This window comes from Lutra lutra, chromosome 6, assembly GCF_902655055.1.
Source record: "Lutra lutra chromosome 6, mLutLut1.2, whole genome shotgun sequence".
Classification (NCBI taxonomy): Eukaryota; Metazoa; Chordata; class Mammalia; order Carnivora; family Mustelidae; genus Lutra; species Lutra lutra.
In genome coordinates, this window is record NC_062283.1 from 104,918,515 (window position 1) to 104,931,816 (window position 13,302).

A 13,302-nucleotide genomic window follows, 5' to 3' on the forward strand; every position below is an offset into this window, starting at 1 on the left:
CTCGAGGTGACTGAATTAGAAAAAAAAGCCTAAAATTTATTAATATTCAGAATATTAATAATAGGATAATAATAGAATATTAGAATTCTAATAATAGAATAATAATAGAATATTAATCTTCTGGCTGGATTGTAATTTGGGTGCAGTTGGGCAAGGAGGGATAAGTTATGTCCTTGTCCTGGTGATAGAGTTGAGGAGTTTGGGGAAAATGGGTTTGGAGTCCCAGTGTGGGTAGACCCTCTCCTGACGTAGGTTAACAGTCATGAATATGCAGGTGTTATAAGTGGGATGTTTACAGAGGAGTTCCTGGTTTTACTTTTGGCCTCCATTGGGCAGGCAACATGTTTACTGACAGTGTCCTAACTCCCACTCAAACCCTGGAGGTGCAGCTATGAAACTCTGGGAACATCAGTTGTTATTCTGAGTATGTGAGCCCTGAAAAATAAGTACAGAAAGCCAAAGGGGCTTGATGTTAGACCCAACATGCATGTTTCTTCTTGGCCCATAACTGTTGAATAATTAAACTATGGAGTGGCTTTTTAAAAATTCATTAATTTTCTTGGTAGCCACAATTAAAAAACAACGACAACAACAACAACAACAAACACCCAAAACTACTACTATATTTAGGATGCATGGAGAGAGCTCCTTTTGGGAAGATACTTATGAGCCTTGTCCCCTGGTACTGGGGCCATGTGGAGATGCTCAACAGAGTTCATGGATAAAGTAAGCGACATGTTCATGAACTTTCTTCTGAAATGAAGGCAGGAGAGGTGGCATGTACATATTTTCCTGGGTACTGAAAGAGTATTTCCCTACTAAAAAGATTGGTAGTGTAGTAGAAATGTGATTTCCTGGCTTTTTTCTCTACTTTAACAGTACCCTGCCTAGCTAAAGAAAAAAATCATGGAAAATTACATCTGCTACTGCTCTGCATTCCCAGCTCTATTGGGAAAACGACTTTTCCAAATAACATATAGTTAGTTTCAATTGTATGCGTATTCTCAACATCATCCTGTAACTCTCTGAAATGCTGAACTATAAGCAGAGATGTTCTTAATTGTTTTGTTTCTTACAGTATATTCAGTAAAGACTTTATTGTGAACAGATTTCACTACATCCAATTATAATCCATGAAAAATATTTCAGCTGTTAGATATAAAGTATTAAGCTCCTTCCCTTTTTTAAGTAATCTCTCCACCCAATGATCCACCCATGATCAATAGTCTGTGCTCTACTGACTAGGCCAGCCAGGTGCCCATCAACATCCTTTTTATATTTCATCTTTAAGTGTTTCTCAAAACATATAGTAATTTCCCATAATATTTCTAAATACTGATGTTTTGAGTATTGGCTTCATATATTATCAAATGCTGGACCTTCATTATCAGTGGAATAAGTAAAGCACAATGATAAAATAAACATTTTTGTTTCTAGATTTAATATGTTCTAAATAACAATGATGTATATACAACATCCCCTTTAGACTTTTGGAAATAGAAATGTTGTGATAAAAGGACATTTTGTGATTTTTCACATTTATTCCTCACATTCCTCTAAGTTGGGCAATATTTTTAAATCTCAGTTTACAGAGGGAGAAACTAAAAAATTGGGGAACTAAATAATTCATCTAAGTTCACTCAATTATTCATCCAATGTAGAAGAAGTTGTAAAACAGATTTGAGCTCAATAGACAAACCCAAAAGTCTCAGCTATTCATGAATGCAGAATACTTGCCTGTGTTCAAGTTAAAGATTTACAAGTAGTTTGTTATTTATATTTTTAATTCTGTTCATGTAATATTAATTAAATGTATTGTGTAATGTTAATTAAAAGGTGTTGTGTACATTTTATGTGTCAGTCCCTGTCGTAGATGGATTATCATATATAAGACTCCTATAAGACTCATTGACTATAAAGTGGGAATAATCCCCATTTTATAAGGAACCAAACAATTTATTTGTCTAAAGTCACATTCCTGTTAAGTGGAATAGCTGGGACTCAAACATAGTCAGACTCCAAGACCCCACAATATTAGTTGAGAGTTCAAATACTTCAGTGACTATCCAGGTTGTAACAGATACATTTTTTCCAGGTCTAATGTCTGAAATTTTATAGTCTCTATCGACACAATAGCTTTAGATCAATCAAATTGGTCAACTGTTAGTTTCTTGAATTCAAAAGAATTTTTTTGGTGGTTTTGTGCAAAATTCTAAAGTTAAAAAAAATGCCTAATTTGCACAAAGGCACCAGAACATTCCCTGTTTTCTCCATTAGTTTTATCCCAGTGAACATTGTACTATTCCTAACAATTTGATGAAGGCGATGAAGTGAATTAGTCCTCCAGATTGTGAAGGCTTGCGGAGTTATGCCCTTTTGGAAGCATTATTTGTTCCAGGAATGTCAGAACTGGCAACTTTTTGATGACAGTTTGTTTCTCCATCTGCCCCATACATTTAGAGCAGTTATGAAGTGAAGAATGGATTTTATACCATGCAAGTAGGCCTTTCTTTTCTTGTGTTGCCAACCTGATTTCTCGAGGGAGAAGTCACCTGTGTGTTGGGCTTCTTTGACCAGCCAGGTGAAATTGTTACATTTTTTGACAAATCTTAAGGAAGCTTAAAAGTGACAGAAATACTGGTGTTTCTGTTATTAGATTAGGCTATGCTCTGGTGACAAATACACTTAGTGACTTGATAGACAAAGTGCCACAGTGTAAGGTATAAGGTGTGTAAGGTGCCACAGTGAAGCGATTTCCTTAAAGACTGAACCTTGGGGATCCAAAATGACAGAGCACCAAACTGCCAGGGCTTGTGAGTGCAGAGGGTTAGGCAGAAGCTTTTCATGTCTTAGACTAGAAGTGATATAGGCCACTTCTCCTCACAGTCCCCTGTGAGGTCACAAGGTCCTGTCTAGTATATGAAAACAGGAAATAGGGAATAAAAGATGATAACATCCCTCTTTGCTCAAAAATGTATCTTTCAGTTTATCTTTCAGTATTCTAGCCTTTTTGATGATGCAGATTATACAATCTGATATATCACCCAGATGAGTCATGTAAGCTTTGGGTTGTTTACTAATTTACTTTGAAAGAGAAATCAAATCTACCACTTTCTGGGAATTAATTTACCCCAACTTTTGTCTTTAATGTTTGGAAAGATTGTTTATGTAATATTGTGATCTCAAAAATTAATGTTGCATAATTTCCTCAATCAAAAGATAACTAGAAGAAGATGTAAACATTCCTATTTTTCTCTAAAACATTGTCTTCTCTAACTTCTGAAGCATTTCAGGAGTTTTAAGGATCTCTGAAAAACTTACGTGTCTCTGGCCGAGTGACTTACCCTCCCAAAGACATATGTCCTTAAATGGATACAAGGAAAGTGGCAACATCCCTCACAGAGTTGTATTAATTGAGAAAATCCATGTAAATACCTACATGTGAGACAGGAAATCATCTAAGTCCTAGAGGAGAACACAAGCAGCAAACTCTTTGACTTCAGCCTCAGCAACTTTTTGCCAGGCACGTCTCCAGAGGCAAGGGAAATAAAAGCAAAAATCAACTACTGGGATTTCATTAAAATAAAAAGCTTCTGCACAATAAAGGAAACAATCAACAAAACTAAAAGACACCCTTCAGAATGGGAGAAGATACCTGCAAATGATGTCTCTGATAAAGGATTAGTATCCAAAATCTATAAAGAACTTATCAAACTCAACACCCCCCAAAACAAATAATCCAATTAAGAAATGGGCAGAAGACATGAATAGACATTTTTCCAAAGAAGACATACAGATGGCTAACAGACACATGGAAATATGTTCAACATCACTTCTCTTTGGGGAAATACAAATCAAAACTACAATGAGTTATCACCTCACACCTGTCAGAATGGCTAAAGTTAACAACACAGGAAACAACAGATGTTGGCAAGGATGCAGAGAAAGGGGAACCCTCTTACACTGTTGGTGGGAATGCAACTGGTATAGCCACTCTGGAGAACAATATGGAGGTTCCTCAAAAAGTTAGAAATCTATCTTATAATTCAGTAATGGCACTAATAAGCATTTGCCCTAAGGATACAAAAATACTGATTTAAAGAAAAACACCAGTGTTCACCCAGTGAACACCCCAGTGTTCATAGCAGCATTATCAACAACAGAAAAATTATGGGAAGAGCCCAAATGTCTATTGCCCTAATGAATGGATAAAGAAGTATTTATATTCAACGGAATATTAGCCGTCAAAAAGAATGAAGTCTTGCCATTTGCAATGGTGTGGATGGAGCTAGAGAGTATTATGGTAAGCAAAATAAGTCAGAGAAAGACAAATACCGTATGATTTCACTGATATGTAGAACTTTAGAAACAAAACATATGGGTATGGGGGGAAAAGGAGAAAGGCAAACCATTAAAACAGACTCTTAACTATAGAGAATAAACCAAGGATTGTGGGAGAGGTAGTGGGGGGGGGATGTCCTAAATGGGTGACGACTATTAAGAAGAACAGTTATTGTCATGATCACTAGGTGCCATATGTAAGTGATGAACCACTAAATTCTACTCCTGAAATGATTATTACCCTACATGTTAATTCACTGGAATTTCAATAAAAACTTGAAATTACAAATAAGATAAATAAATAAATAAAAATAAAATGGGATTGGGGCACCCGGATGGTTCATTTGGTTGAGCATCTACCTTCAGCTCAGGTCATGATCCCAGGGTCCTGGGATGGAGCCCCACATCAGACTCCCTGCAAAGCAGGGACCCTGCTTCTCCCTCTCCCTTTGCCTGCCAGTCACCTTGCTTGTGCACTCATGCTCCCTCACAAATGCTCTCTCTCACTCTCTGTCAAATAAGTAAATAAAATCTTTGAAATAAATAAATAAAATAAAATAAAATAAAATGGGATAATGCTAAAAAAGAAAAGTATAATAGTTCTTGGGGTTACTAAACTTCAGTGAAGTTAACTAGTGCTATACAGAGCTGAAAAAGTGATAATTGTATCTATGTCAGGTTTGAGCCAAACACAGGTATATATACCCACTTGTTATTTATATATTTCCCAAATGCTAAAATGCTATTAAAGTCTTTCCATAAATAATTGTTCACAAATCTTTGAAAGTCATTAAATGAAAACATTCTAACACATCTTATCCTGATAGTTTGTTTTTAATGCCTTCAATGATTTCTTCTGCACTTGTTCCGTGATTTTTAACATTAAAACTCTTTCTGCAGTGTTTGGGTGGCTCATTGGGTTAAAGCCTCTGCCTTCAGCTCAGGTCGTGATCCTAGGGTCCTGGGATAGAGCCCCGTGTCGGGCTCTCTGCTTGGAGGGGAGCCTGCTTCTACCTCTCTCTCTGCCTGCCTCTCTGCCTACTTATGATCTCTGTCTGTCAAATAAAGAAATAAAATCTTTTAAAAAAATCTCTTTCTGTGGACTTAATTTCCACAAACAACATATAAATCCCAGAAAGTATAATTTAAGCATAATTGTTGTAGACATGTAAAAATTATAGAATAAGAAATGTTATATAATTTTCAATTTTCAGTACTCTTTTAACTTAATGTTTAGGGTTGTATTATTACAGGTTGCATTGTGTCCTTTACAAAGCTTACATACTGGAGTCTTAATCCCCAATACCTCAGAATGTGATCTTATTTGGAAGTAGAGACACTGCAGATGTAATTAGTTAAGAAGAGGTCATACTGGAATAGGGTGGGCTCCTAGTCCAGTATGAATTGGTGTCCTTACAAAAGAGGAAATTTTGACACAGGGACAACATACAGAGTGAAGATGATGTGAAGACACAGGGGAATACTATCTACAGGCCAAGGGATGTCTGAGGTCACCACTCTCAGAAAGAATCAATCCTGCCAACAGCTCAGTCTTAGACTTCTAGGCTCCAGAATTGTGAAACAATAAATTTCTGTCATTTAAGACATCCAGTTTGTGGTATTTTGTCATGATAGCTTTAGAAAACATAAGCAAGGTGTCATGCATTTCAATCTTATATGTATCTTAAACTCCACTAGAAATGATTAATATTAAAAAAAAGAAATTATGAATTATGATTTACATTTCCAGCACTTTATGAGGAAATCTTGCAGGACAGGCATAATCTGAGATCCCTTACCTCAGCTACATAACTTGCCCAGATATTGAATTGTAAAACTCTTAAGCAACCATGTGACTAGATTAGTAAAAATGTATTTTTTTTTTAAATAGAGGGAATTTCTTATCTCCAACTGTCTGGGGCATTATGTTTTGCAAACTAATCTGTGTAACTCTGCTCCTGAAGTTTATATTCAGGAAAGAGGTGCACATCTTTGCACTCCGTCACATGGGTGGTCAGCAAAGATTAATTGCTCATCCTCAAACTAGCTGGAGATATAAATGCCTTTTGTTGGCAGTGGGAGGTTTTGTCATGTCAATGGATCTTTCCTTGGATCAAGTTTATATAAACTAAATTTATCTCTAGGCTTTGGACATCAGAAGGCAGAAGACAGAAGAACTTGTGGTACCATAAATAGATATCTCTTTTGGGCTATATAGTAATATCTTAGCTGTTTGGAATTTAGTGTCTATGTGTACTTCATATAGCAACACTCTCTTGGGTCTTTATTACAGTGATTCCTGATTTTTTCAAATGATTTTTTTGTTTGTATATAGATAGTTGAAGCTCACAATAGATAATTTGTAAAGTACTTTAGCTGTGCTTCTAATAAGAGCACCAAGGATTTGTTTTCAGAGCTACAACTGTTTATACTGTGGCTCTAAATCTGAACTTTGAATACAAATAAAATTTCTCTTTTCAGTTTGCTCCTTCCTCTTCTCTTCCACTTTTCTCCCATTTATATTGTGGCAATGAACACTTGATGTCATAAAATATCCCCCTAGGAGCAATTGAATGTGTGTCTAACTGGGAAGAGGATGTGTAGACTCTAAATCAAGTTTATTTTACCCAGGAAGTGCTACTGTAATGTTTGTGAGACCAGAGTACACAAGACAGAGATCAAACTTGGGAGCTAACCTCTCATCATTACCTTTGTGATTGCCAATTTGAATCTTTCTTTCTCTCTTTTTTTTTTTTTTAATGGGAGACTTTTATTTTCCCATTTTTGTGTCCTCAAGTGGAATCTTACAAACATAAAATTTCTTTTTATAAAATTGACAGTTGTAAAAAGAAAATCCTAAGGATACTCATTGTCCCTGATGAGTAGAATTTGATTCTGTTCTTCACCTGCCAACCCTAGCTTAAGTCTCCAGTGCTATGTTGTCAAATTGTTATATATTCATTTTTACCTTATGAATATCAACTGTGTCTTATTTATTTGGATATTGTTTTTATCTCCCAGAATGGAAATCATTCTTTCATGTCACTTGAATGTACTTTAGCTTTGATGACAAAACCTCCAGGGTATGTGTTGAATAACATCGTGTATCTTCTCTAAGTTCAAAGACTTGTGAGAAGCATTTATATGTGAAGATTATGACTTATGTTTTTGATCGCCTGCTGTTCTGGTCTATGTAACATGATTTACCTGTGGTTGTTTTTAAGCTTTAAGATATAATTCATTTCTGTATTCCATTATGTAAAGTTATTCAATGTCATGATCATAAAAAATAACATATTATAGACACCTTCTATCATAGGTTCCTTATTTTTTATAAGAATAGACTGAATCTCAGGGAACTGTTCATGGCAGTCTATTATCAGTAGTAGAGAGTGACTTTGAACTCTGATCTATCTTTCCATACACATTTCACACACATCACCATATCACTCTGCATCAAAACTCTACTAGTGAGGTGTGATGGCTCTGCTGCTTCAATTCACTGTTTTCAATTCACCTAACAACTTGGAAGAAATATTGTTGACCGTAGCGATAGGGTTTTGAAAATTTTGCAACTGTAATGAAAATTGGCTCTTCTAACTTGAGCCAATTTTCCCATTAGTATCTCTTCTGAGTCATTTATAAGATGGTTCTGTTGCCCCTGGGATTATTCTTGGAAGAAACATTCTCTAATTAATATTCAGTTCTCTAGTTCTGTCACACAAGGTCCAGCACATATGTATATCAGCACATAATAGGCTCTCAGTAAATATTATTTCCTTCTCTGCTTTCTCTTCAGTAACTTAAAACATTCTTATTTATATTTTTTGCCTCTCTTTTTCCCTTTGCTTTAAAATTCTGATTCCTAACATTGTGAAGACAAAGAATACAATTCCTATCCTCCTTCCCATTTTCATTTTGAAAGTCTATCTTCCTAGACCTTCTTAAATATACATATAAACATATATGTATGTCATATATATCTATAACATACATATATGTTTATATGAAAATCATACATATATGATTATATATATATATGTGTATATATATATATAATGCAATGGCTATTTCTCTGGCTTTTGCTTCTCTGTATTCTTGCTATTTCTCTCATGTGGAAAATATGTTAGTGTTTAGTCTAAGCCTCTTATCTTTTTTCTCATTTTTTATTCTTTGAAAATACTTCTTTTGTTAAATGTCAAATCTACAGACCTGATCCTGGGCTTCAGTTCTATATTCTTCCAACTCTTTGCTAATTCTTATTATCTTGAAATCACGTTAAATTCTCTATGCTTAAACACTTCCTTCATAACTGTCTTTACTTTCGAGTAACTGTCCTACTTCTGTTTTTGATATATCTGTTCTTTATCTGATTCAACATTTCCTTTGCAGACTCAGCCCCCACCGACTAGAGTTGACTGATTTGTCGAGGTCTTTTATTCATTTCTTTTTCTTTCCCACTGCGGCCATTATTTCAATCGCCAAACTTTAAATAGCCCCTTGGACTGTTCTTGCCTTAAGTCTCCCTCCTTATTTGAATTCTCCTGATTTACTGCTGATATTTTAACCCCAAACTTCAAGCGTGTACCTTCTTTATTCAGATATACTTAATGGTTTTTCATTGTCACACTGTAAAATACAAAATCCTTAGATTTTCAGTGAAGGTTTTGCAGTGTGTCCTTAAAATCCATTTGTACCTCATCTTCTACTATTTCACTTTGCAGATTCCTCAAGCTGATCAAAATCCCATAATCTGAACTTTGAAAATCTGATTCTATCTGTATTAGGAGAGTCAAAACATATATGTATCATATGTTTACTTATAAGACTCTCTTTTATATATTCATTGAGATTTGATGTTGAGAAAATTCAAATTGCTATGGAGGCTAGTGTAAGTGATAAATGACAATAAATTTGGTTGTATTATATTTTTTCCTGATAAAGCTGAGCTTATTTGCTAATGTACTAAGTGTCTGAAAATTGTTCTATGCTTTTCTGTGATCTTGTGATCAAACTGAAATTTCCTTTGGTTAATTTTGGCAACGTTAAAAATTTATAATTATTTTTAGGTTACAACTTTAATTCAACAAGATGTTTGCTTTAATTGCTAAAAATTATTGTTTCAAAGATACCTGAAAACAGTTGTTAACTAATATGGACTATAAAGTCATAATCATGGTGATAAGGAAGCAGCCTTATACAGAACACGCAAATTCCTAATGTAACTTACAGGACTGAATTGCATTTTTCCCTTGTTAAAAAAAAAAAAACACTAGGATAAAGAAGACAGTTGAGAAAACTGAGTTTAAGTAAACTGTTTGAAATTACATAAATATTTTTTGATAAGTAGTGTTCAAGTCAAGATGTGATTCTCAGAACTAGGTGCTTAAGCAATCTCAACCCCAGGCATAACAACGCTTGACAGCATTCCACAGCAGGAACATATGGACTCTGGCAACAGACAATTGAGTTCAAAGCCCACACATGATATTTACAAGTTGTATGTCTTTGGGCAAATTAGCTAATATCTTTAAGCCTCAGCTTTCTCATCTACAAATGAGAATATAATAATGACTCTGTAGCATTGATTTTTTGTGTGGATGAGTAGAATAACAAAAATTAAGTATCTAGTACCAGGTCTAACTCATAGTAGGTACTCAGTAAATAACCTATCATTAGGAAGATTGGTAGTAATAGTCATCAATAAAAATATTTTTGTTTGCCCTCTTTCCTTAGTTGGAGAAAATTTTTTACACGTCAGGTGAGAAAGCAGGGAGGATAATTTATAACAAACTTGAAGAGAAGTTCTAATGGCCACCTCTTTTTAATGCTTTAATCCTTCAGATTTTTAGAGTGGCAAAGAGAGAGTTTGGTCTCATATTCTCATACATATAATCATCATGACACTATGAATATCTACAATCTTGTCTAAGGGGTACATTTTGGAAAAAAAAACTTATATATGCCCCCAAAATCTCTTCTTCAGCAACTTTTCACTTATTCCCAGTTGACCTCCTTCCCATCAATATAACAACTCACTGCTCAAGTATATGTGGTGGTGTCATCCAAGATGGATCCAATTTCCCCTCAGGAGGTTCACAGGATTTGTGAGGTCTCTGACACCAATGACACACAAAACATCTATAGCCTTTGGACAGTTTTAGATGGATCCAGGATATATACAATGACTGGATAACAGTAACAACAAGAATATGTGTGAACTCTATTCAGATCCTGTGCTAAGTAATTACACTTCTTTTAATCTATATAACAGTCTTATTAGGTAGGTGTATAATTATAATTCATATTTTACAAAAGAAGAAACTGAAATACAGAGACATGAAATAACTTGCCCAAAGTCACACACCTGAAGTAGTAGTCAAATTGTACATGTCAGACTATAAAGCTTTCTTTTTTTTTTTTTTTTAAGTCTGCTGTTATTCTGCTAAGTAGAGTACAGCTTTGGTTTTAGCGTGGGTTCTCCAATGTGTTGGGCTTTACGCAATCTGAGAAAAGTATTAGACATGCATAAATCTTACATAAAGACTTGAAAAGAGGTGAAGCTAATCTATCCTAAACAACAAAGGTGTACAGCTTATCGTCAGGTGGCTCTATTTAACAGAAAAAATACATATATATGAACTATTACTGGGTGAGCATTGTTAGCACTTTATGATCTGGGATAACAAAAGGAAATCTGTATTAACAAAGTTTAGTTGGTCCTGGATCTCTGCTAAGGAAGGTAAATGAAATGGTACAGGATTTCCCCCCCCTTCATTGTGGTTGAGGAATCCACTCAAGGAGTTCTTGGAATCTTAGAGTCTTGGGAAATTCATACCAGAATTATGAAATTAGACCAACCACCAAATTAGCTTGAATTTGAAAAAAATAAATAAAACTAGATTCTGCTCACTCTGTGAGCACATCTTAGGAAATACATGCTGTAGGAAGGGTTTGACTCTATACTTAATTCTGTCATAAATAATAATAACAAGGGGATTTATATTCATGAAGAAATGATGAAACCTCCTCAGTTTAAACTACTTAAACTCTAAATGTCTCAACATTAAATGTGCTAGCTAAAAAAACAGCCAAGTAAAATTCCAGTGTTATTTACACAAGTACAATAGATATAAAGCTGTTTTTTCCACAACAGTGGCAAGAAAGTTTTGGTTACCATTCTTGCAAAAAGTCCTTCAGGTCTCCACATCTATTGTTAGTACACCTTCCAAACAATACAGCAAGCAGTCAAAATAATTTTTCTAATAACTGATCCAACCACATTTAACCTGAGCTCTCTGTTGGTTCTCCAATGCATATAAACAATTTAGCCTGGCATTCAAGGTTCTGCATGTATCTTAGTAATCCAGTTCTTCAGCTTTCCTCTTACCTAAGTAAACAACAGTCAGCACATTTAAAAAAATTTTTATATATATTCTCATCTTTGCATCCTCATTCATGTTTTTATTTCCTTAGGGACTTAACTGCTGTCTGTATATCTAAACCCTATTATTTACTCAAGGAACAGTCCACAAATCCCATCTTTTTAAAATTTCTTTTGTGCTCAATGCAAATTTTTCTCTTCCCCTCAGAATTAATGAACTTTATTTTTTATATTGCTTAGTATTTTTCAGTCTAATGCTATTGTATATCTTAAAATATATTCAATTCTTCTATATTTTATCACTTCAAGTTTATATTATCACTTCAAGACAATGGTGACTATGTATGGTTAATTATAATTACTTCATAAACAATAGATTATAGAATAATTTATTTTCAGTCTCTAAACAAGGCTTCTTGAGGAGTTTTTAATTTTGATGCAATCTGAGTAACTAATTTTTTTAAACAAATCATAGTTTTGATGTCTTAGCTAAGAAATTTGTACTTCACCAAGGCCACAAAATTTCCTCTGATGTTTTCTTCAAGAGGTTTGGATTTTACTTTTATGTGTGAGAGGAGTCAAGATGGCAGAGATATGTGTTATGATCTGTTTTAAGGTAATTTTTGTATTAAGATTGAAACTCATTTTTTGCATGTAAATATCTAGTTGTTCCAATGTGATTTTTTGGTAGGAGTTTCCTTTCTTCACTGAATTGCTTTGCATTTTTTTCAAAATCAGAGTCCCATAAAAGTGTGAATCTATTTTTGTATTCTATATTCTGTTTCATTAATCTGTTTGTCTATCTTGTTGAACACTACACTACCTAAAGAGCAGTAGCTTAAATAACTATAGAAATCAGCTCATTTTAGTCCTTCAACTTTGTTCATTTTTCCAAGGTTGTTTTGACTTTATCCTTTTTATTTCCATATGGATTTTGGAAGGCTTGGCAATTTATATTTAAAAAATGGATTTTGATTGAGATTTTATTAACTCTATAGTTCAATTTGGGGAGAATTGACATCCTGAAAATATTGTACATGAGCCTAGTATATTGCTCTATTTATTTATGATATGATTAATTTCTGTTGGCAATGTTTTGTAATTTTCACTGCATAAATATTTCATGACTTTTGTCAAAATCACCCCTACTTTCATATTTTTGATGCTATTGTAAGTGATATTAGTGACTATTTTTTAATTTGTGATTGTTTATTGCTAGTATAAAAATACAATTGATTTTTGCCTATTGATCTTGTGCCTCATTTAATAAATTTTGATAAACTTACTATTTCTGGTAGCACTTTTCTTGATTGCTTTGTATATTCTGCATACACATTCCCGTCATGTATGAAAAGTGACAGTTGTACTTCTTCCTTTCCAATTTGGGTGAATTTTATTACTTTTCTTGCTTTCTTTCACTTGCTAGTCCCTTTGGTACAACATTAAATAGGAGAGAATTGATATCCCTGTCTTGTTCCTGAACTTAGGGGGAAAGCATTCAGTTTGTCACCATTAAGTATAATGTTAAGTATAAAGTTTCCTCATAGGTGTCCCTTTTAGGTTAAAAAGTTTCTTCC